This window comes from Uloborus diversus, chromosome 8 (assembly GCF_026930045.1).
Source record: "Uloborus diversus isolate 005 chromosome 8, Udiv.v.3.1, whole genome shotgun sequence".
In the NCBI taxonomy this organism is placed as follows: domain Eukaryota; kingdom Metazoa; phylum Arthropoda; class Arachnida; order Araneae; family Uloboridae; genus Uloborus; species Uloborus diversus.
In genome coordinates this window covers 67,509,301-67,534,058 of record NC_072738.1, presented here as the reverse complement: position 1 = coordinate 67,534,058, position 24,758 = coordinate 67,509,301, and positions in this window count along the sequence as shown.

Here is a 24,758-nt window from a genome sequence, read left to right as displayed (position 1 = left end):
AAATAAAATAGGACGGTCAAGCAATAGTTTCACTTAAAAAAGAAAAAAACCTTACATTAACTTACATAATGCTTTTGAATTTGTTTTCAGCCAAGTGTGTTTGTAATTAGCCAAAGTGGCCTATATCAGCCAAACTTGGCAACCCGAAACAAGTTTAAAACTTTAAAGCGAGAAGAGACAAATTTTCATTGTTATAGTTGCAAATCGTCTGCCTGATGCGTCAATTCACAGTTTACTTCAAGGCTTAACTTAATTAGACTTTATATTAAAAAACTGTGTTTTGTAAAAAAATCGCGTTTTTACAGAAAAAAACACTGATGTAGATGAACTTAGAATGCAAAAATACCATTAAATCAAAAATTTCATCCAAATCGTTAGAGCCGTTTTCGAGATACGAAATATATATATACCCACAAGAATTGCTCGTTTAAAGATATAAGATTATTATTATTATTATTATTACTTGTGTTTATTTCAAGTTTTGATAAAGACTTTTAGCGCATTTATCAACGAATAAATTTTGCTCCCAAATTGCTAAATAAATAAGATAAATTTGTTTTCTGTATTTAATGTTACTTGTTTATGGTTATGTTGTTTTTTTGTTGGTACATGCGTGCTTAGCTATTTTTAAAACTCATTGTTCTTTTTATTTCAGGTAAGAATCGTTATAAGATGGTACTTGAAATTAAAGGACTTGTAAGTGGAGATTTTTTCCTTAATTTCGATCTATTATGGTAAAATTGGAGCAATTTCGGTCATTGGGGAGCTCAAACCTTAATGTTGCAAATGCCTCAAGTATGATAGAATGTAAAGTAATAAATAACAATGTCAAAAAGCACAAATTGCAGATTACTGCAGACACGTGTTTCGGCGTTACAAGGAACGCCTTTTTCAATGCAAAAAGTAATGAGCTCATGGATGAAAATACATCCGACGTGTCTGCAGTAATCTTCAATTTGTGCTTTTTCACGTTGTTATTTCTTACTTTACTTTTCATCACAAAGGTATTTGTTTATCTTACGATGGAATGGTTTTTTAAAAGAAAAGTGTGGGACACACGAAGAAAAAAAAAACACTCATTGAATTTAGTCACTTACTACATTCAAATTCATGCTTAGAACAAAATATTAAATGCATAAGAAACAAGTTAAGTTATAGTAGCTGCTTGACAACTTTGATTTAAATGTTGAAAAATTCTTATGTGATACTATTTACTTGTATCTGATTACAGTGATACCAACTGTTTTACTTTGCTATATTTTGTTTCTTTTTGTTTTTTTTTTCTTTTAAAAGAGATGGAAAGAACCTTTAATCTAATTATGCTTTATAGTCAGTGGTTTCCGAAACTTTAAGAAAACTCTAAAATATTTTTTAATTGCAGAGAAATAAAAATCTCTCAGTTTTGCTTGTTTTCGAAAGTTGAAAGATAAGAAATTTGTATCTGATTTTGGATAATTCGAACTTGCCACATTATCATGAAAAAAAGATGACTAGTTTTTAACTATGGAGAAGATAAATGCCATTTTTTAAAACAGTATGTAAAAATAAACAGATTTTTTAGTTTTTTAAAGACACCCTTGAATTTTCAGTTATTAGTTTTGTCATAGGAATGTTTTACAGAAATGTGATTTTAAGATATTTGAAGAAACGCGTTTTGGATTCCCTTATAACAGTAGGGAAATGTCAGAATTTGACGCTTTTTTCGTGCTGTATTTTCAACGGAAACCAAATAAGAGAGCTTGTACAGTAAAGATTAAGTGCAATAGATAACAAAAATGTAAAAAAAAAATAAATAAATAATTTGAATTTTGACATCTTGAATTCAAATTATGTTTTTCGCAATCACGGGTGTGTGTATGTAGACATGTGTATTTGTGTGTGAAGGTATTTGTGTTTGTGTGTAGGGGGTTTGTGTGTGTAGGCATGTGTGTTCGTGTCTGTGTGCTGGCATAAGTGTGTGGGTAGTTGTGTGCATGAATGTGTGAGTGTAGGCATATGTGTTTATGTGTGTGCAGGCATGAATGTGTAGGTAGTTGTGTGTATGTGTGTGTAGGTGTATGTGTGTATGTGTTTGTGTGTATGTGCGTGTGTGTGTAGTTGTGTGTGTATGTGCGTGTGTGTGTAGTTGTGTATGTATGCGCGTGTGTGTAGGACATGGATGCAACCTGGAGACGGCTTTCGCTATAGGAGCAGCATCGTGAGGACCCGGTCGACAGCGATGCTGCAGAGGGTGACGGTGGGAAAATAAAATGATAGGACATCAAAACAGTCAAGTGAGAACAATAAGCAATCGTGATTGCTCAAAAAAAAGAAGAAGAAGACAAGTTTACAGGTTACTTTCCTACGGCAGAATGAATTTAAATGCAAAGATTTAACGAAACATAAAGCTGATACAGTCGAGCCTGCTTAATGGAATAACCAATTTTTTGCAAAAAATATTTCTAATTAGCGCGAAAGCACATTACAATGGTTTGGTACAATGACAAATATTACATTGAGCGATATCGTCTTTTAACCGATATTCCAATAAGCGAGTTCTACAGCATTTTTAAAAACTGAAGGAAACATTATATTTCAAGCGTTACCTCAGCAAAAACATTTATGATGTGATGTAAAAATAATTGTAACCCACTTTGGCCTATTTTAAAGAGCTCTAATATTAGTCAAAGTGTCAGTATTTTAAATTATTGTTTATACGTTGTTGTTTGTGAGCTCATATAGTTGGGGCAAACCTATCCTGACAGAGTTGTAATGCTGCACTGTAAAAAAATTCCGAAACGGTACTGGTTATTTCCGTGTTACGTTTAGGGAATTTAATGGTTTTTATCCACTTCCTGGAAAAATCAATTATCATTGTCAAAAAGTTTCCTGATTCGCTACAAGTTGCAAGAAAACAGACTTTTCACTGTTGTGAAAAATATTTTTAGCTCCCAGTTTAAATATTAACTGAGCGTATTTATAAAGTGAGTCGTCTTCAGTTCCTTTACGGTCCGTCCATGCTAAATAAGTTCCCAAAGGGAGCAAATAATTATGGACTACGTAGCTTTGCAAGAATTGCCGGTAAGTAAAATTACCGTTACTTATTTGAAATTCTGACTTAGCTAAGGCCATGTTTGCAGTAATGCTCTTGGAACTTCTTGTATAGGTCAGGAAGATGCCAAGCTATTATACTACACTTTCCTAAGTTTACTCTAATTTTCCAAAGACGCGTCTGGCTATTAACGGGACGATTTCTAAATTGTTCAGGAAGATTCCAGGATAATATCAAGAAGGTTACTGAATTTTAGCGGAAAATGTTCCTGGACTTTGCAAGATATGTTACTGGCAGAAATTGGGCACATCAACTGCCCATTATTTTCCAGGAACGTTTCCGAATCGTTTTTACAGTGTGTAAATAGGATCTGCGTAGCCTTTACAATGCTGCTAGGTTTGGTTTTGCTCCAAGTATAGTTATTAGCACTCCATAAAAATGATATTTCTGTACCTCAGAGCCAGAACAACGTAAGTCGCAAATCGCTACTTTACAGAAGAGAGAAAAAAACGATTGTTTGGCGCATGCAAAAGCTGGGACATGCGCTCTTTTAAGGTAGGCGAACACCCTAACTTTCGAAAAAAAAAATAGATTTCGAGGTTTTGAGAAATTTAGAGAGTCCTAGTGTTCTTCTTTCTAAATCTACAATTGATTTTTAAATCGACGAGTTATTGAGAGAACTGGAAGAAATTTACTAAACTCAAATGCAAAGCTTATAACTGAAATTTACTTTTTTCTTTCTTGATTTTCTTATAACCACGTTTTCAAATTTTTATTTACGCCAACAGCTCTAACGAAAAAAGTATTAACTTTAAAGATTTGAAACTTTGCAAGCATGGTCATAGAACAAATTACTGTGATACAAATCTCTAAAAGTTAATGTACATGCAATATGTGGTTTTGAAATAATGATAAATAAAACTAAAGGGACAGAAAGCACGTTTTTTGGGGAAATTTTTCAAACATTTACCCATAAAACCTGTTTTTTGTTAATTATTTTCAAATTGAAGAGTCATATCATTCTCTGGTATCTCACAAAGAGATAGACTCAAAAAGTATTTAAAATTACGAAAAAATGAAGGCACTGGAAGTTTTAGGGAAATGGTTGGTTTTTGCTAAAAATATGGCATTTAAAAAAGAAACTACCGTATTTTTTTTTTAAACAAATATGCAGTCAAAATGTGTTATTTAGGTCCTTTTCAATAATTGTGTAAAGTTTCAGAAAGTTACAATGAATACTGAAGAAAAAAATATTTAGAGTTCGCCTACCTTAACCTTGGTAAATACGTAGTTGCAAAGGATTTTTGTTTTTAGAATTACGTTCACATGACTCAATGCTATATGGAATGCACTAATAAACTGAAAATCGCAGTTTTAGGACTTGCGTCAGTTTGGCATTGAGATGCAGAATTGTCAACCCATTAAAACCTAAAATAGCGAATTATTAAAAACTTTGATTACTTCGAAGTACAGTGGCTTATTTCGTATTCGTTTCATCTTTATTTTTATTTATTTATTTATTATTATTATTATTATTATTATTTTTTTTTTGATGCCATTTCGTAAATTCTCTTTCATAAAATCATTTAATAAGAAATCCGCAATGCGCTTTTACTGATAAATCGCTCTCCAGGAATATTCGATGTTTACGGAGATACATTATACACAAGATATTTCAATTTTCGTATGCATATTTTAAGAAATTTTTCCAGGTTCTATCATGAAATCTTCCACATCATTTCCCCCGAATTCATTCGATCGTTCTTAGAGTTTTAGGAAAACATTCTATTAACGGTTACTTGATGTTATTCGAAAATATGCACATATATTTAGCATGAAATATATTATGTTTGGTTACCGTTACGAAAATATGCGATAAGTGCCCTTGCTATATATTTATTTCAAAATAAAATATTTACGATCATAAATGGAAAATAGCGGCAGAAAAAGATTTTGTTCCTCTTTCCGTAAACAGATGGCGCTGTCGGTGTTCAGAATTATGAAGTTTTATTCAAAATTTGCCTTCAAGGCAGTAATGTTGGATTCATTGATTAATGGTCGGATTCTAAGGTTGGCTGACAGCAAAATGCGATAAGTAACAGAAGGTTAATTGTGACTCCTAATTACGGAAGCTCAGAATTGCGGAAAAATCTCGTAGAAGTTTTTAATTAGTGTTTCTCATAATTTGGAATGTTAATGTCTTTATAAATACAAATCATTGAAATTTTAATTGCACGTAATATTTAGTAATAGTGAAATACATGCCTGTGTTTTCTTCTTTTCATAGAGGGAAACCGTTCGATCAAATTTTTGTGAAAGTTGGTACAAAATTAGTTTGGTGCTTACGAATGTTGGAAAAGAAACATTTTTTTTATTATATCTAAATTCCGATTTTGTTTTGCTCTAATTTTCTGGCAAAATTTTCACAGAAATTGAATAATTTTGAACTGAAATGCTTATGGCATATTTTAGTAATTTAAAACATTTAAAACCTGGATTTTTCTGCTTAGGACGACATTTTAAAAAACTTTTATGACAACTAGATCATCAACGAAATTCGCTTGTAAGTGGATGTCGAAGCTCAAAACACGATCGAAACGATTACCAAATGGCTTTTAAAAGAATTAAGATTGTTTGCATTGTATACATGGCTAATGCGACACTATTTGTCGCTTTCTCTTTCACTACTTTTGTGTTCTTCAAATCTCTCAAAGAACTGGAGGTTCTGACATACATTGGTAACTATATTTTGGGATCACAGCTGTACACTTAACGTAACTCCTTTTTTTTTATGCCATAGAGCTCTAAAGTGAAGGAAAATTACCTCCCTTCCTTCCAGCTTATCTAGGTTTCTCTTGAAACAAATGGTAAAAATGATTTTAAATTTCACGATTATTATTATTGTAATTCTTTTGAGAGGCACAATGTATTCCGAACAAGAAAGACAAAACAGGACTTAAGATCAGCTATCTTGTAAGTTCCAGATCCTGAAAATCTGCCATTTTCACGGATCACATAATAAAAACGTATTGTATTAAAGGCAGTGATGGACCTGCATAAAAACTAACTAGACCGCGGTCTATATTAGTATACGAAATGTACAGTTACGTTAGGTTCTGAGGGGAAATTAATTTTATCTCTGACTCCAAATCTATTAAAAACTTCTTTCGGGTGAAATTTATTGGAAAAAACAAAACTCTTAACGTAGAACAAGCCCTGAAAGTGTTCTTGCATTTAACCAATTTGAGACTCCTTTTTGACATCCTTAAGCAATCTGAGTTGAATGTTTAATATTGAAATTAATTTATTTATGTCTAGTACAAAAGTGTTACCTCCACCAAGATTTACAGTCCTTCCAGATACAGTTGAGTCTCGATAACTCGAAGCCTTACAACTTAAATGTTCCTTTATATCGAAGTTCTCATTCGGTCCCAAAATAATTAAAATTTTTCAATACAAAGTTATCTCTATGTCTCGAATGTACTCCTTTTAAGTCGAAGTTTTTACGAAAGCTTCGTTTTTGTTTATACATAAAAATGCAGCATGAAATTATGCATAAAAATAACAGAAAAAAAATAAGTTTCTTAAAAGCTTGTATGAGGAGGATAATTAATTTACAATAGTGCTCCTTATTTGCAGTGTTGAAACATTGTATAAGAGTTAGCCAATGGGCTATTTCTTGCACTGGCTGACGACATAAAATTTCACAGCTGGCTTATCTTTGAAAAACCTAAAATTTTATGAAATCTTGAAAAAATAGCCTTTATTTTCTGGACGACTCAAATAATCGTGCTTTTAGAACAAAAACGTTTAAAAGCCATGCAAACTGAAGTTAAGAGAAAAGAAATTTTGCCTACGACAGAAACATTTGTTAAAACTGTTTAAAGAAGTATGGTTTTTATCAACAACAATGATAACGAAACTAAAGTGGCAGAGGAATGGGATCATTTTAAAATCTCTGCTGATGTACACGAGACGGAAAGAAAAGATTACTTGAACAATTGAGGAAAATGTAACTGAGTGTGAATCCTCGTTCTACGAAACGATTGTGTAAGTTATTCATGGAGAGTCTGCTTGAAAAGATTCTGATGAAGATAACACAGAAGAATCTTTAATACAACTAACTAATCAGCTAGTATAAGATTTTACAAATATTTAACTGCAGTGCCTGGAAAATTCTGAAAACAATGATTGGTCAAAACGTGTTTACAAATTTAATAATGTTTTAAGATGCAATTAAAAAAAAAAAAAAAAAACGCAGCCAAAAATAACTTCCTTTTCTTAGAGCTCCATAAAACTTATTCTATGTAAAGATTTTTTTGTTTAGTACTAGTAATTAGTTTTACCCAAACTATAAACGTTATAATCTATCTATTATGCACTATGTCTAAAAAACAAAATAAAAAATATTCGTCAAAAGGCTAGGAAAGGAGCTTCCAATAACTCGAAATACCGATGTCTCGAAGGGTTTTGCCGTTTCCTTGGGACTTCGAGTTATTTAGAATCTACTTCAGTCACCAGCGTTGAGTGCAACGCATTCCCAACAATATGTAAGTCGTAGGATTTCTGTAGTAGCGCTAGTTCTGTTGATATTTCGAATAGAGCAGTCTACTGCCGCAAGAATCTTAGAAACAGTTCTGAAGCGAAAACTAACTTCAGAATTGTTTTTAAAAATGAAGTCAAAGTCATAAGGAACTGTGTCTTTGGGACTTTGACTTAGTTCCTAAGATGAAGGAAGAACTTCGTAGCATTCACTTCAGAACTGTTCTTAAGAATTAATTCAAAGTCAAAAGGACTTGTATCTTTGTGACTTTCAATTAGTTCCTAAGATGAGGAAAAAATTTCGCGGCATTCGCTTCGGAACTAAAACTGTTGTTAAGAATTAAGTCAAAGTCCCAGGGGTCTGTGTCTTTTTGATTTTGACTTAGTTCCTCAGTCAAAGTCACGAAGACCTGAAATGAAGAAAGCACTTTCTGGCATTTATTTCTGGCATTTATTATTCTGGCATTTATTATCATTATCTGGCATTTATCTGGCATTTTTACATTAGCACCTTCTGGCATTTTATGTGCTACAGAGATTCTTGCTACAGTAAAACGCTACATTCAAACTGGTGCTGCAGCAGGAAGCCTACGACTTCCACATTGATGGAAAAGTGTTATGCACAATGGTGATGACTATAATAAAGGACTGTAAAACTTGGTGGCTTGTAATACTTTTGTATTAGACGTAAATAAGTATTTGCGAATTATTAAGATCCATCCCTCGGATTTAACTCTGCCCTCTTTCGTCTACCGGTGAAATTAAAAGTATATCAACTAAAAAAAAAATAGTGCTGAAAATGAAAATTTTCACCGAAAATCAAAAAGTTGCAAAGAGATATTCTTAGGATTTTCTTTTATAAAAGATAAAAAGGAAGAAAAAAGGCTTTATCGCTTGAAAACATTGATGGGCAACTTGCCAGCTTACGAAAATTTTAATAATTGGAGCTTTTTTCTTTGTCTGCTTTTTCTCAATTTGGTTAAAACAAAAAAAAAAAAAAACCGAGAAAACAATATTTTCATTTGCTAGAGGATGTTGCTCAAATGCAAAATGATCGGATGTGGAGTCTTGCAGGCCATCTTCAACATAAGGCTATGATTCTGTCCTTAATCTTTTAATCAGCAAAGCCGTTCTTTTGGAAGTTTTCTGCATCGATCGATCCTCTGCTCCTCCGGGAGTGTTCTATTTTAAGATTTTGAAGAGCGAACTTTTCCTTCCCTTTTTCGAACAAAATTCCCTCAGTTCGACGAAGGAGTTTCGCGTTTATTGTAAGATAAATGCAAGCAGAATGGTAGGTCATTTTTACACCCATTGGTTTCCGCTCGGTTTTCCTAAAGTCGTGATCTTTTCGTCGCGGAAGAGTTCTGGATAAATTATGTACAAGATCCTTCGAAGTATCTTACCGAAAATATTAAAATCAAAAAGGAAAGGGTTGCGCTGCAAAAAAATTCCGAACCGTTACTGAGTTTTTCCGTGCAATTTTTGGGGATTTCAATGGTTTTTATCCACTTCCTGGAAAAATCAAGTATCATTGTCAAAAAGTTTCCTGAATTGCTAAAAGTTGCACGAATGCAGCCTTCTTAGAGTTGTGCAAAAAATTTTTAGCTCTCAGTTTAAATATTAACTGAGCGTATTTATAAAGTGTATCGGCTTCAGCTCGTTTTTGTCCCGTCCGGGTTGATTAAGATCTCAAAGGGAGCGAAAAAGTCCTTGGACTAAGTAGCTTTACAAGAATTGCAAGCGAGTAAAGTTCTTAATACTTGCGATTCTGTCTTAGCTTTGGCCATGTGTGCAAAACTGCTTTTGTAACTTCCTTGATAAATCAGGAAAGTTCCAAGCTATTATATTATGCCTACCTAAGTTTACTCTAAAGTTTCAGAGACACGATTGGCTTTGAACGGCAAGAGTTCTGAATTCTTCAGGAGGCTATCCATTATTTTTCGGGAACGTTTCCGAATCGTTTTTACTGTGTATGTAGGCGTCGTGAATTCTAAGGCATTATCAGTGGTTACCTATTTCTTCCTACCACTTCACGCCTATTATGGTTTTGAGTAAAAACTATTTAAAAGCTATATAATCCACCTCTTTTAGTATAACCTTCCTTTAAAGAGTTACAATTCCCCTGCTTTCTGCACTGTAAAAACAATTCAGAAACGCTCCTGGAAAATAATGGACAGCTAATGTGCCCAATTTCAGTCAGTAACAAATTTTGCAAAAACAGGAACGTTTCCTCCAAAAATTCAGTAACCTTCCTGAAATTATCTTAGAATGTTTTCGAAGAATTCATAAATCTCCCCGGTAAGAGCCAGTCCTGTCTCTGGAACCTTGATAGGAAAACTTAGACAGGTTTAAAGTAAGAGTTCCTAAAGCATTATCGCAACCAACGTCGAACTCGAATATAATTACAAGTAAGTACCAAGCATCTCACTTGCCTGAAATTCTTGCAACGCTACGGAATCCAGAGACTTATATTTCGTTCTCATTGGGAGCTTAGTCAATCTGATCAATCTGATCCAGCTATAATCGAACATAATTCAATACATTTAATAACCACTCCCGGTCATAAAGTGGTAGCTAAAATCTTTTTCGCAGCAGTGAAAAGCCTGTATTAGTAAAACTTGTAGCAATTCAGCAAACTTTTCAACCAGAATACTTAATTTTTACAGAAAATTATGAAAACCTGTGAAATCCCAACACGTTCCACGGAAATAATCAGTGGCATTTTGGAATTGTTTACAGTGTGTTCTTCAAAAATATTGCTTTACATTTGGACATTACGGTGGAATGCACAGGCACTATTTTTAAAACAATGAGTTTTAGACATATAACATTTCGTGCATTGCGTTAAATAAGTTTTTATTTAACTTTCAAAGAGGGAACAAAAATGCGATTTCTTTGGTGAGATATTTATGAATCAGTGTTTCCCAAAGTGGTCTTAATATGCCCCCAGGGGTTTATGCAAACCTATAACGTTCATGTGAATGAACGAAAAAAATAAGGGTGCATAAATTTTAACTTAGGGTTTTTGAGACAGAATCTCGTTTAAGCAGGACATCATAAAAATTTAAGAAATGTAATTATACAGTATTTAGTGTTAATGTACAATTAGTTCTTTTACATAACTTGCACATTTGGTGTCAGTAGCAAGGATCCGATGAAATCTTGAAGGAAAAACAGAACTGGAAAGAAAATTGACAGCAAAAGGAATTCATAGAAAATAATTCTTAAAACTGTGCTTTAAAAGTGACGTCCTCAATCGTCATGTGACATTTCCATGCGTTTTGCTTTCACCTCATATTTTTAGAATGGCTCCGTTGCAACTTTGCAATCTCTTTATCTGTTTAGAAACTAAAATAAAAAACTATCCTTACTCAAAACCCTACCTCACTTCTTTTGGTGGAAGGAGTTACGTAAATCAGAAAAAAAATATTATACGAGGCTTAAAAGTTTCGTAACCTCTTTTTTAAAAGGTGATAGAGGCCATAGAGTAACAATGCAACTAGAGCGTGCTGTGGTTATTTCATGGCTGTAAGGATGAAAGCGGTTTTGACCATTACTGTTTGGAGAATGGAACGCTCTCAGTTTCTGAATTATAGTGCCCCAAACGTGTTTCCAGTGAGTACTGAAAATGTTTTTTCATATCTTTGCAACTTCCATAAATTACGGGTCTGGGTGCAAAAATGGCTGCGAGACACAGATCCACGTTTTGAGTTTCCTGTCCTCCGGGGAGAATAACTTATGCATATCTTAGAAATAAATGGCGTTCCCTTCTTCACGTTAGCCTTCCTTTTCGCCCCGCTGTTCTGTTTTAAAGATCGTTATATTTATTCCCAATCTAATAAGTATATTTTAAATTCTGATTCATGTCTGCATAAATTTAAATACTCATTTGTTTCAGTATAAAACGGAACATTCTCCAACGTGGTTTTTTTTTTCTATTTTTTGTATAAAATGTTTCGAATGTCATGCTCAGAATATTTTTTTCTTTCTGTCTTTTCTCTCATCCGCGCAATTATAAATCACGTTTGATCGACTGTTAGCATGAAATTTGCTCATCTTGCGTTCAAAGGCGAAATAATGCGTACTGCGATTTTGCAGTTGATTTATTGCCGACTTTGACTGCTATAAGGTTGGTCATTAATTTCTGTCTTAGAATGTTCAGCCTTTAACGGATGGGAAATTTTCTACTGATGCTTAGCTGGTTGACTTGTAATAGAATAGATTAATAATTTTCTACGAATAGTTGATCGTTTGAGGAGGGGAAAACTTCTGCTAATGTTTAATAGGCTCTTTTTTACTAACTAGAAAATCGCCCGTCAAGATATGACGTGTAAAAATTGACGGGTAAAGGTTTTTTTCATTTCTGGTTTAGTTTTTGGTTTAAAACGATTTGAATGCTTAAACTTAAATTTCATTTTATCTAATGTTTTATTTCTCCATTTTATGCTAATTGAAATTCAAGAACAGATCTTACTACTATTATATACTAGAAAATCGTCCGTCAAGGTATGTCGAGTGAAAATTGCTTCTTTATTAGAACGAAGCAATTGCCTGTTTGGTGATATTTTGATAGTTGACATTTTAACCCTAACTCCAGTGGATTAACCCTAACCTCCCGCAGATAGTGTCCATTGTTGGCCACTTTTTCGTTTCTTTATTTCCCTGAAATGGCTCAGTCTTACCAGTAAAACAGTTCAGTTACCGGTTGCAGTTCAGCCTTGTCTTAAGAAATTCTTTCCCTGCATGCTAAACACTACCAAAACATATTAGCAAATTATCATGCCGTGGCGCGAGTTTTATTATCGATGACGTCAGGAGCGTTACTCGATCATTGGTTTTTATATATATGATGATTGGTAATTAATAACTACTTAAGAATGTTCAGAGTTTTTTTTACTTGGTCTTTAGATGTCTCAATCAGTTTCCCCAACACGAAATTCCACCCCTCCCTTCCGCCCACGTTTTAGTTTCAATCATACTTTTTGATATATTTAAGGCGGAAGAAAATTTGAAATGTCGGCGAAACATTGGATAAACCGTTCTTTATTTGCTGTAATGTTATGGAACGTTTCTTAATTGGGTTGTCATTTCCGAAATTTTAAAAGTATTTATTTCTGAAAGACCATGCTTAAAAACACAGGATTTGACCATTTTTAAAACTATCTGACCAAGTTTACTATTTAAAAAAAATATTTTAACCGGTGCGCAGACTAAATTTCATTTCTTATGCTTCTGCACATGACATCACAAGTGATGAAATGCCATTCACTGATGCCATTAACGCAGAGCGCAATATTTAATTCGTTTTTGAATTATCATAACCTAGAAACGCGGTAGACTGCAAGAGTAAGCATTCAACGCGTCAATTAGCAATGCACCCAAGTGCATTCATTACTTGTGACGTCATAAAAAAACACCCCTTGTTTAATAAATCGGACATTTAAATCAACTTCATTGACAAAAAATAGTACTTTTGACTGATGGAAACGACCCCATTTTAATGTTTTTTAATGTTGAATCTTTCGGAGTTAAACAATATTAATCTCAAGTTCAGCTTTTGAAGTTTATACTGTTTTGGCCTGTTATAAAATGGGGGTAGGGGGATCTAATTCCGATTCCACCACCAGAAGAGAAGAATAATTAAGAAGTAAATCACGTCAAGACATGAAAGGCTTTTAAAATACGCGACTTTTGCTAAATAAGAACAAGAATTTTCGATCCTTGGATACGAATTAATTAAGCATGAATGAGAATGAATTCCAAAATCTGTTAAAAGCTACAACAGAATCAATGCTGCCCTCTATAAATACCGCAATCGATATTAACTCAATATCCATCCATGCCAACAAATAGAAAGTTTTATGATGCTATTGAAAATATATATTTAAGATTTAGGTAGAAAATTTCGATTTCTCCTTACTCATGAGCTTTCAGAAATACGAGCTGGGTTGGCAGCTGTTTCGTTTCTCACGTAGATATTTATCATTGATCGGTTTTAGAGCAACTAATTTTTCTCTATTAAGTGCTTCCATTTATAGATAAAGTAGATAAAGGGATTGCAGTGTTAACGCTATAGAACTACGACAACTAAACTCTTCTCAAGTAGCTTATGTTTAGTAGAAATGCTGTGAGTTATGTTGTCATTGGCTCAAACCAAAAAGCAACCCTAAAAAAAAAAAAAAAAAAAAAAAAAAAAAATCTCAGAATTCAAAATTTAACACAGCATTCAGAATTCAAAAATTAATAACTATAATAATTCTAGGAGTGGAATGCCTTTCATACATATACATACAGGGTGACAAGAAATAACTTAAGCACTCATGATACATTTTAATTTTAATGCTACATTTAAAAAAATTCTGAAACGTTACTTAGTACTTCTGTGTAACGTTTGGGGATTTTAATGGTCTTTATGCACCTCCTTGAAAAATCAAGTATCATTGTCAAAAAGTTTCCTGAATCGCTACAATTCGCACGAATGCAGATTTCTCGCAGTTGTAAAAACTACTTTTAGTTCCCAGTTTAAAGATTAACTAAGCGTATTTATAAAGTGTATCGGCTTTGATTCGATTACGGCCCGTCCAGACCGACTAATCTCCCAAAGGGAGCAGATAAGTCTGTGGACTGCGTAGATTTGCAAGAATTGCTGGCAATTACGTCTTAGCTCTGACCGTGTCTGCAATACTACTTGATGAATCAGGAAGGTGACTAGCTATTATATTATGCCTACTTAAGTTTTCTCTAAAATTCCAGAGAGACGACTGGCTTTAAACGGGAAGAATTCTGAATTTTTCAGGAGTCTGCCAGGATAATTTCAAGAAGTTCACTGACTTTTAACGGAAAACGTCCCTGGTTTTCGCAAGATATGTTACTGGCAGAAATTGGGCACATCAGCTGCTCATTATTTTCCAAGAACGTTTCTGAATCGTTTTTACAGTGTAATCAATATATTACGACCAAACTTAAAAATAAATATGAATACATTATTTCGTCTAATATATTTACAAATTTTCAAAGTGGCTACCTTTTTATTTTTCAGTAATAGGTTACTACTAATATACATGGCGGATTTTAATTAATTACCAGACTTTGTTTACAAGAGGATCACACTTTCCTTTTCTTAAAAGTAATATGGGGTAAGTGAGTGCCATATTGTGAAGCAAGGACGCCCCCTTGTAATTTGTCTTTAATTTTGCTTAAAATTCCTATATTTAACTCAAGCTTTATTTACCTTTTTCTTTATATTCTACTAAATTCCAATTGTGGATTTAATTTAGAAAATGGTGATAACCCATGTCAGAAAGAATGGATCAGGAAAAAATCTTATTTGAAGGATAACCTCTAAGCAACGTTAGTCTTTGTAAAAACTGAAAAATAAGATGTCAATTAGGTAATTTCAAAGCAGCAGTTTGGTAGTTTGGCATTCCGAAAAGTACTTTTGTAGACCATTTAAAAACTGGGCGACGTTGGATATCTTTGTTCTTTAGAGCTACTGTGATTCTTTAATTGGTAAAAAGTAGACGGAAAGTTTACATGAAAACGATGATTATGTGACAGAAGTGAGTTTAAGAGCAGTTTTTAGATAAAACTTTACTAGCTGAAGAAATCAGAAAAGATGAAAAAATTAAATATTTAGAAATTAAGAAAAGAGATTTGATCCATGTGTTCTGTGCATTTCGCAAATCAAAATATGTATAAGATAGATCAAGCCCTATCTAGAATAGATAGGGCTATGTAATATATTCAAAAAATTAAAAATAACATTTAGCGTACTACTTTTATCCATAGATATATGTAAAAGTGAGAAAATTTCACTGAAATAGTTGAGTTCAAATTCTCTGCTTACACTCCCACAGTTATCTGTAGGCCGAAGAAAGACAGTTTTTTTTTTTTTGTCTTTTACATTCACAAGTTTTAAGGCCCAGTGTCATAGATTTTTATAACATACTTTAAAATCTTTAGCTACTTCTTTTTTTCTCTTTTTCAATAAGTAAGATGCATGCTAATGAAGTGTATGTTCCTTACATTAGTGTTTCTGATCATTTTCTTATTTCGTTTGTTTTTCTGGTTTAAATTTGCTTAAAATCAAAATTACTATACGTAATGACTTTTAACGGAAAATATTTTTTTAAAGTTCAAAAAGTACAGTGCCCAATTCAATGTAAATATACATGCGTGATGAAAGTGTCCAAGGGTCGCACTTACCTAGTCAAGTGGGGCAAGTGTGACCCTCACTGTAAAAAAATTCCGAAACGTTACTGGTTATTTTCGTAGAACGTCTCGGGATTTCACACGTTTTCACCTATTTCCCCGTAAAAACAAGTATCAGCACAAAAAAGTTTCCTGAATCGCTACAAGTTGCATGCGTGCAGACTTTTCACTGTTGTGGAAAATATTTTTAGCAACCAGTTTAAAAATTGAATGAACGTGTTTATTAAGTGTATCGGCCTAAGGTTGCTTACGGCCTGTCCAGATTGACTAAGCTCTCAATGGGAGCGAAAAAGTCAATGGATAGCTACAGCTTTGTAAGGCTGGAATTGCAGGCAAGAGATATGCTTGGTTCCCTCTTGCATAGCTTTGGCCGTGGTCGATCTGATTTTTATGGAGTCTTCTTGGTAAATCAGGAAGGTTCTAATCAATAACATTTAACCTACTTGATTTTTTTTAGAAGGTTCTAGACTCATGAATAGCTTTAACAAGGGAGATTTCGCATTTCTGCTGAAAGTTTCAAGGTTAATTTCAGAAACGTTACTGACTTCCAGGGGAAAACGTTCCTGGTTTTTCCAAGATATGTTACTGGAAGAAATTGGGCACATCAGCTGCCTATTATTTTCCAGGAACGTTTCTGAATCGTTTTTACAGTGCTTAGAAGAAGTGCCTTAAAAGATATCTTAAAACTTCTGCTTGTGGTTTATTTGACATAGCATATGCTTGAAAACCTTAAGAAAGGAACTGAAAACGAAGCTTAAAAATTTGGTAAATGTACAAGATTTGCCAACTGAACACCATTCTTTAGAAACTGATCTTTGAAAATTCGGGTACGCACCTAACCGAACTCATCTTATATAAATCTACAGATTGCATCGGATATTCATGAAATTTGGCACGAAGGTATTTGGCACCCAATGAAGGGTCGTAAAAGTTAATTTTGAATGTAAATTGGCACTTTTCCTTGAGAAAAAAATTATAATGTCGCTTCGAATTCGGTACTGATGGAAACGACGTATAACCTGCCCTAGATGAAGTTCGTTCTTTGTTTCAATTTTAGAAGCGCCTAAGTTGCTTAAAACAGCAATTATGAGTATTTTTACCAAAACTTTTTTTTTTAAGCTTCGTCTGCACGAGTTATACAGCATGAAGAAATTACTAACGGGAAAGATAAACTTCACAGTTAAGTCAAACTATGAAGCTTTCTGCATTTTAGTCCTGCCGTCTAAAACCTGCTGAATGGAGAAATAACAAGCTGAAAAGATGGATAGGTTACAATATTTACCATAAGAAAGTATCCATTTAAACTAATATAAATGTTTTTACAACGCAGACTTTAAAGGATCGAGAGATAATGACCCTTGAAAAGTGATATACTTACAGTATCATCCTTTATAAAAAATCCCATTGACAAATCCATGTGGTCTTAAAATTGAGGATAAAGAGATAACGATCTGTAAAACATAAAATGTGAGATAATGTTTAGCTAAGTTACACTGCAGGAAAAAAATAGACTTGAAAATTGTTAAGGGGAGGGAAAATGGTTATTGATTTTGTACTTAGGATGTAAGTTGACACAAAATAAGGGTTTCGGTAATATGTTGCATGTGTTGATGGATTAACCGATGTCATTTTTCCCCTAGTGTTTTGAGCTCCTTTTTGAAATCTGCTGCCCTATTGCCTGCTGTTAGACAGTTTTTATTAGAATCTTTTAAATGGGGGAACTGCTTATGTAAATGTTTATTGGAGAATTTGCCTTGACTATGGGGTTTAATGTTTGTGTGTGTGTGTGTGTTTTTTTTTCATGGTGGAGCTTTTTGATCTGGTACATGTACCACTTGAGCTACAATTGACTCCCCGGGGGGGGGGGATCGAACCCCGGTCGCCCGCGTGACAGGTGGGGATAGTATAGTGGTCAGAACCGCAGAAAATAAAAAGAAAATATCGTCGCCTCAGAGAAACAGTAAGATATCTTAGTGTTATTTCTGGGATTAGATATCTTATTGTTGCTCTGAAGCGACGATATGTTGTCGCAACAAATGTGTGCACTGTACCAACCTTAAGACTAGTTTTCTTGTTTTTATGTAAGACATTTCAGTTCATTTGTTTTTAAATTTAGTTTCAATCTCCCCTGATCATTAAAGTAAATTGTGTGTGCGTGTATGTTTTTTTTTCATGGATTTGGAACAATATTATTTTAAAAAAGTCAAACAGAAATGATACGCATTTAATTTTGCTATTTAAGCACTAATGATTTTAACTTTTAGGATATCAGTGTTTGATGACAAAAAAAAGAGTTTCTTTACACATAGGCTCACCGCAAGAGTCAAGGAAATATAAAGTAGCAATCATGACGATAGACTCAAGCATATGGAACAAGAAATATAAATTTATGAGTGGAAAAATATCCATGATTCCGTTCTTTTCTAAAAGGATTCAATGATACTTTTTAAGTACCTAATAGAGGTTAGGAAAATTTCTATTTAAGCACTAACTGTACAAATTTTTAAAACATTAACCAGTCTACGGTTGGGCAGTCTCTAAGTAACTTGTTAAATAGAAGAGACATATCTTCACTTTTAAGTTCCTAATAAGGGCTAAGAAAATTTTTATTTAAGCACTAACTGTGGTTAGTTTTAGAACATTAACCAGTCTACAGTTGGGCAGTCTCATAGTACCATGTTAAATAGAAGAGACATCTCTTCACTTTTAAGTTCCTAATGGCGGTTAAGAAAATTCCTATTTAAGCACTAACTATGTTAATTTTTCGAACATTAACGAGACTAAGGTTGGGCATTTCTATAGTAACATGTTAAATAGAATTAAGTTCCTAATAGCACTTAAGAACATTTCTACTTAAACTACTTATAAAACTAACTGTGTTAATTTTTAGAACATTTACCAGTCTACGGTTGGGCAGTCTCTGAGTAACTTGTTAAATAGAAGAGACATCTCTTCACTTTTAAGTTACTAATAAGGGCTAAGAAAATTTCTATTTAAGCACTAACTGTGGTTAGTTTTAGAACATTAACCAGTCTACAGTTGGGCAGTCTCATAGTACCATGTTAAATAGAAAAGACATCTCTTCACTTTTAATGGCGGTTAAGAAAATTTCTGTTTAAGCACTAACTGTGTTAATTTTTTGAACATTAACCAGTCTATGGTTGGGCATTTCCATAGTAACATGTTAAATAGAATTAAGTTCCTAATAGCACTTAGGAAAATTTCTATTAAACAAACTAACATGTAAAACAGAAGAGACATCTCTCCATAAAGGTTAATGTTTGGGGATGCAAAGAATTTTATTACTCGCAGGCTCACTGACATATGCGATAGTCTAGGTAAAAATATTTAGCGATGCTGATGTTGACCTAAAACGTATGGAACATGAAATGCCCGTTTATGTGTGAAAAATATGAATGTTTCTGTCCCTTTATATCAGGTTCGATCACAATACCATGTTCTTAACCAGGCAAAAGAAAATACTTAGCTGGTAAAATATAATTGTAGCAAAGTTTTATTTATAGAACATCTCAATGCAATCTGTCTCTGAAGAGAAACTGTTGGTAAATGATAGGTATGGCCAAGGTTGGAAATAAGGGAGATACGTTCTGTTTTAAGCAATAGGATGTACTCCGCTTAGCAGGATAAATGTTTCAAAATAAATTTTACTGAAGTTCTATAAAAGCCAAAAGTCAGGCAAAAAATAATATTTCACCATAAGTTCAATGACAAAAATGATATTTTATGATGTAAACTACGTAATGAAAGTAGAGAGTTTTTCTATTACAGTAATGAAAGTAAATGAATGTTTTTCTTACCCAAATAATAAACAACATACACTAGTAAAGTCTAACTGTATTTATCCATCTATATCTACGCATGTACGTCCGACCACTTCTGATTGGCTGTTGGATGTCACAAAACATTCATGATAGTCATGTTACAGTGATGATCAAAACAGCTTGAAAAGTTGCCAAACATTGGTAAACCAGGCGACATTTAGCTATTTTTCACCAAGTGTGACGCCAAAAAAAAGTCACCAACTTAGCGATTATCTAATACATAAGTCCATAAACTCCATAAACCCATTTTACTGCATTTAAGCATAAATTCTGTTTTTTTTTAATTCTAGAAATCTTTTAAATTTAATGGTAGCGAAAAATCATAATTTGTTAAAAAACACTATGAAAGGCAGCAAGAAACAAAATAATCCTGACCCATTCTGGAATCTGAAAAACTTTCCTATGAAGTGACCTTACAATGAGTGAAAACTTTTGCAACAAATCGTTAAAATCTCAGACATCTGGCAACGCAAATGAGCAAACTTGAAATCTAATTAGGGCAAGAAGAATGAAATCTGAGATTCCGGGTGGGACAGATGTGAATGGTGGATAATTTAATTAATAATTGGATAACTCAATTAATTTTCCTCTCATTCGTATGCAGTGGACGAAGAAAATCGGAACATTGTTTCCCCTCTGTTGACACTTTGGATCTTTTTGTGCTACGGGAGCCCGAAGAATTGCAAACAATTTTCTACTTTTGGTGTCAAGTTTTATTCGAAATCTCTTCGAATTAATCGAGTGTGATGCTCTTTGTTCTCATATTTCTCTTTTTGACAATGGAATAAAATGTTTAGAAGTTTCTCCAAGCTCCGCTAGCTTTGATGATGGAACGTTAGGTGGTCTAAGAACAGAAAGTTTTCGTTCGGTTTTACTGTCTTATCCTTATATCCAGACAATGAGTTTTGCTGCATACAGCTCAAATTTTGGAGGAGAGCTTAAGCATTGTGCCCCAACTGTTTGTAAGCATAAAATGCATCATATTATTTAACCGATGGAGTCAGATTCAAATGCCAAGGCATGTACTTGATTAAAAAAAACTCTTCATCTGATTCCTTACTGTTATGATTGTTTGTATGGCAGATTTGAATGTTACTTAAAGAAACAGCATGTTTTCACTGGAGTTTGAAACTTTGGCAAACAAACTTATCTACCTCTCAAAGCTGGAATCTAGAGCAAAGATTAAAATCGTCAACGAATTAAAATTTGTCTCTGACTCCCGATGGCGTACTATTGATTAAACTACAAACCATGGTCCTCTTAATGAAAGAAATTTTAATGATCGAATGAAAAATACCTATAAGTAGGGTAGACCGGCACATTTACGAGGATTTTTTTCGATGAATTTTCTAATTTTTATGTTTGAACTTAGGAAATTTTAGACATTGTGGTTTTATATAGCAGTTAATGAAGTCAAAATTTGTATACTCAGTTGTTGCTCAGCTTGTGTTTTCAACAGGAAAAAAAAATGTTTTTTAGGTCTAAGTTAGTTGCGTAAACTTGCCCACGTTTACGCATAATAAAAATAATACCAATTGATATAGATATTTAACGAAATTTAAATGTTTTATTTATCTTAAAACACTTTGAAAGTAAGAAAATCACAACTATTTAATTAAAGAACATTCTATAAGCTAAACTAAAATCATAGGGCTTATTGCTAATTAAAACAGAAACTATTTAATCATCTTCTTCAGTTATGTTAGATTTAACTAATAAAAATAAAGTATTCATTTTCACATACTTATCATGGGGCTGCGTTTTAACATCTAAAACATTGAACCCTGTCTTGTCCTTTTTTTTATTGGTTGTGGGTTTTCAAACAATAGATGCAAGCACAATTTTCTACTTCGTGATCAGAATCGTTCATTAATTTCCTTTTTACAGAGTGCGCTAACTGTTTCCCTGTCGCAGATTTTGGTTTCATATTTTCTTTGATATCTTCTATTTACGCTTCAATATAAACTTGTAAATTGTAAAGTAATTTCTTCTTTTTCTTGTTAGGCCCATTTTGTTTTTTTCTTTGTAGTTTGTAACTGCTTTTGTCTGAGGGCTTCTTTATTTGGAGTATCAGTTAGGGAAAAAAGAGAGGATGCTCACAATCCTTTCCTGATTCCTAAGCTTTGGTCCTACTTTTTCAAATGATCTCAGTTGGAGTAGTCCATATGTGACGATGTGGAAGGCATAGTGGGAGAAATACTAAGATTATCTCCACTAGGATATCACGTTTGATGTCAAAATAATGATAAGCCTTTTTATTATTTTGACATCTAATGTGGTTCTGTCGGTGCTCTGAACGTAATGTCTTACCGTCTTTAAAGTAAGGAAAATGTACTACAGACTGAATGGTGAATAAAGTAAAGCTGAACAGGCACGAAGACAACACTATATGATTGTATGTAATGATGATATGTAAGATACGAATCGGTTACAGAATTAAAAATTAAAGGTGATTTTCAAAACTAAATAATCTGAAAATACTAAAGATTTGAGACAGTGCAGAGCAAAAAAAGCGTCCGGGGTTCGTTTAGAAGTAAAACAGAGTGATAAGACACAGAAAGAACGTGGGTAAATATGCCCCGAATAAAGTTCATAAACGTGCCCCGTCGGTAAGTTTGGTTTTATTTTTACCGTGCAACAAAATTTAATAACTTTTCTGTCCATATAAGTACAATTCTCAAAAAAGGATGAAATTCTGCTATTTTTTATATATTTATTTGTTTTTAACAACGTATTATTTATTCACAATAAGCTTCAAAACGTTCAACACAAAATTTACTCGGCTCGGTAGAAAACAGATTTGATCATGTGCATGCTAAGCTGAAGTTCGACTGATGTTCAAAAACTCGTGAGAATATTTGCTATGGAGTAGCATCAATCTGGTATGACTGTTGGCTCTAAAATTTATAACTCGCTTGGAAAAAAGAACACTAACGTAAAAGTACCCAATGCGTAAACGTGCCCCGGTCCACCCTAAACGTTGAGTAACATGATCGCTTATTAATTATATGAGCCACATGGCGTGTGAAGAAAATTTTCGACAAAGATCATACTGCCTTTGCAATATGGAAAAAAACTGTTAGCGAAAAACCAATTGAGTCTTGCACTAAATAAGAGTTATAAAGTGCTGTAAATGCAAATAAAAAAAAGCCAATTAAATACAAGAAAGAAACTTTCAGAAATTCAAGATAGAGGAGTTTGACTCTTATTCACGGTGTATAACATTAGTACAACATGGTGTCCAGTGATAATGTTTCATCACGCACATTTAACTGTTATAGGGAACTTTCATTTTCTTTAAGGAAGATCATCAAATTGCTGATTATTTGTAAATAATGTTTTAGACGAAATTAGAACATATATTTCACTTTTGCAATCACATTAACTCGTTTTAACGCTAAGCAGCTCCTACTTTAACTAGCAAGGATTTTGTGCTATTTGGAGGCAATGGAAAACAACTTTTATTCGGAAAAACTAATTAAAAGAACAGTGTCCAAGAATTAGTCAAGGATTATTTCTAAACTTTGTGCCATTTTTAGTGTCGAATTAACTTGATTTACCCAAAAATCTAAAACCATTTTTCAAAAGCACTTATTTTAATTACAATAAATATCTGATTTAAGAATGACTTTTAAAATGTAAATTTCGATAAGTTAATGTGGACTCAAGATTTAATACTTAACCTATGTCAGAAGGCAGAGCTTTTGTGCTTGAATCTTGCAATAAAATGGCTTCAGAATTTCTATAATACAACTGAAACTGTAAAATTTATCATATGTACTGATTCGTTGTCCTCCCTTTTCTTATTATGCAATCCAGCTAGCACCGAAAGACTTGTGGTGGAAGTTCATTCTATTCTTAGTGCGCTTGAAAATGTTGCTGATGTTCATTTCACCTATATTCGAGGTCATAGTGGAAATTTCGGCAACGAAAGGGCAGACCAACTTGCTAAGCAAGCGACAAGGCGCGGTATTGACTTAAACATGGATATTCCTGGGTCTCGCTGGAAGTTTTTGGCAAAGGAGAAAACTATCGCAGACTGGAACACGGAGTATCTTGCCTCCACAAATGCACGGTGGACAAGGAGGTTCTTCCCTACTGTCTTTCATCGTCAGCAGTGCAGCTATTTTTCTACAAATTTTAAACTGTCTCGATTTCTCACTGGCCATGGAAATTTTAAAAGTTACTTGTTTAGATTTGGCATTTCGCCAAATTTGCTTTGTGACTGTGGAGTTGGCGAGCAGAGCGCTGAACATGTTCTTCTGCACTGCAGTTTACAAGATGGCCCTAGGACTGTCTTCAGAAAAGGTTTGGCAAATTTTTCCTTATGCTGGCTGCCTGTTTTCTCGAATCTTGTTAAAAAGATCCGAGACTTTTGTCATCTTGTCTGATTTTGTTAACAGTCTAAACTTTTAAAACTTCAACTTTTTATGTTTTTTATACTTACTCTTGTAAGCCTCGTGGCATACTGTGTGGAACACGAGGAGTTTTTAAATTGTATTAAATAAATATAAAAAAAAACCTCTGTCAGAATTGACTTAGGTAAAGCGACAAATTTTATCTAGATATCTCAGGACAAGAAGCTGAAAGAAAGATATGGTGACACAAATCTAACATAATGTTGAATCTTTAAAAAAGTTGAATTTCATTTAATGAAACTGAACCACCTTATAAGTAGTAAAGGTCATAGAATTTGAGCTCTTTTTTCAATCTCGTATTTGTTCAAAGTAGGGATTTTGCAGTTATTTTGTTAAAAAACAAGAACTGATCGAAAGTAAACTTGTGTTTAGTTTGATTCCATGCTGTTAGAAAATACGTTGTAAATTGCGAGCTTACTCATCTCACTAATAATTAATTTAATTTTATTGACGTCACGCTGAATACCGTGTGCCTCTCATGTATAAAAATACTTATAACAAAACCACTCCCTCTTCCTCTCTCTAGTAATGATAGAGTGGTACACGAAATAATTTTTTTTCATCTCTAATTTGCACATAGTCATAATTTTAATCAATTAGAGCGCCATGAGGAAGTTTTATTAAGAGCATGGAGATGCGACTCGAAAATGTTTGAGAATCACTGCCTTGAAATAATGTTAAAAACACAAATCAAATGGAGGGCATGCCTTTTTC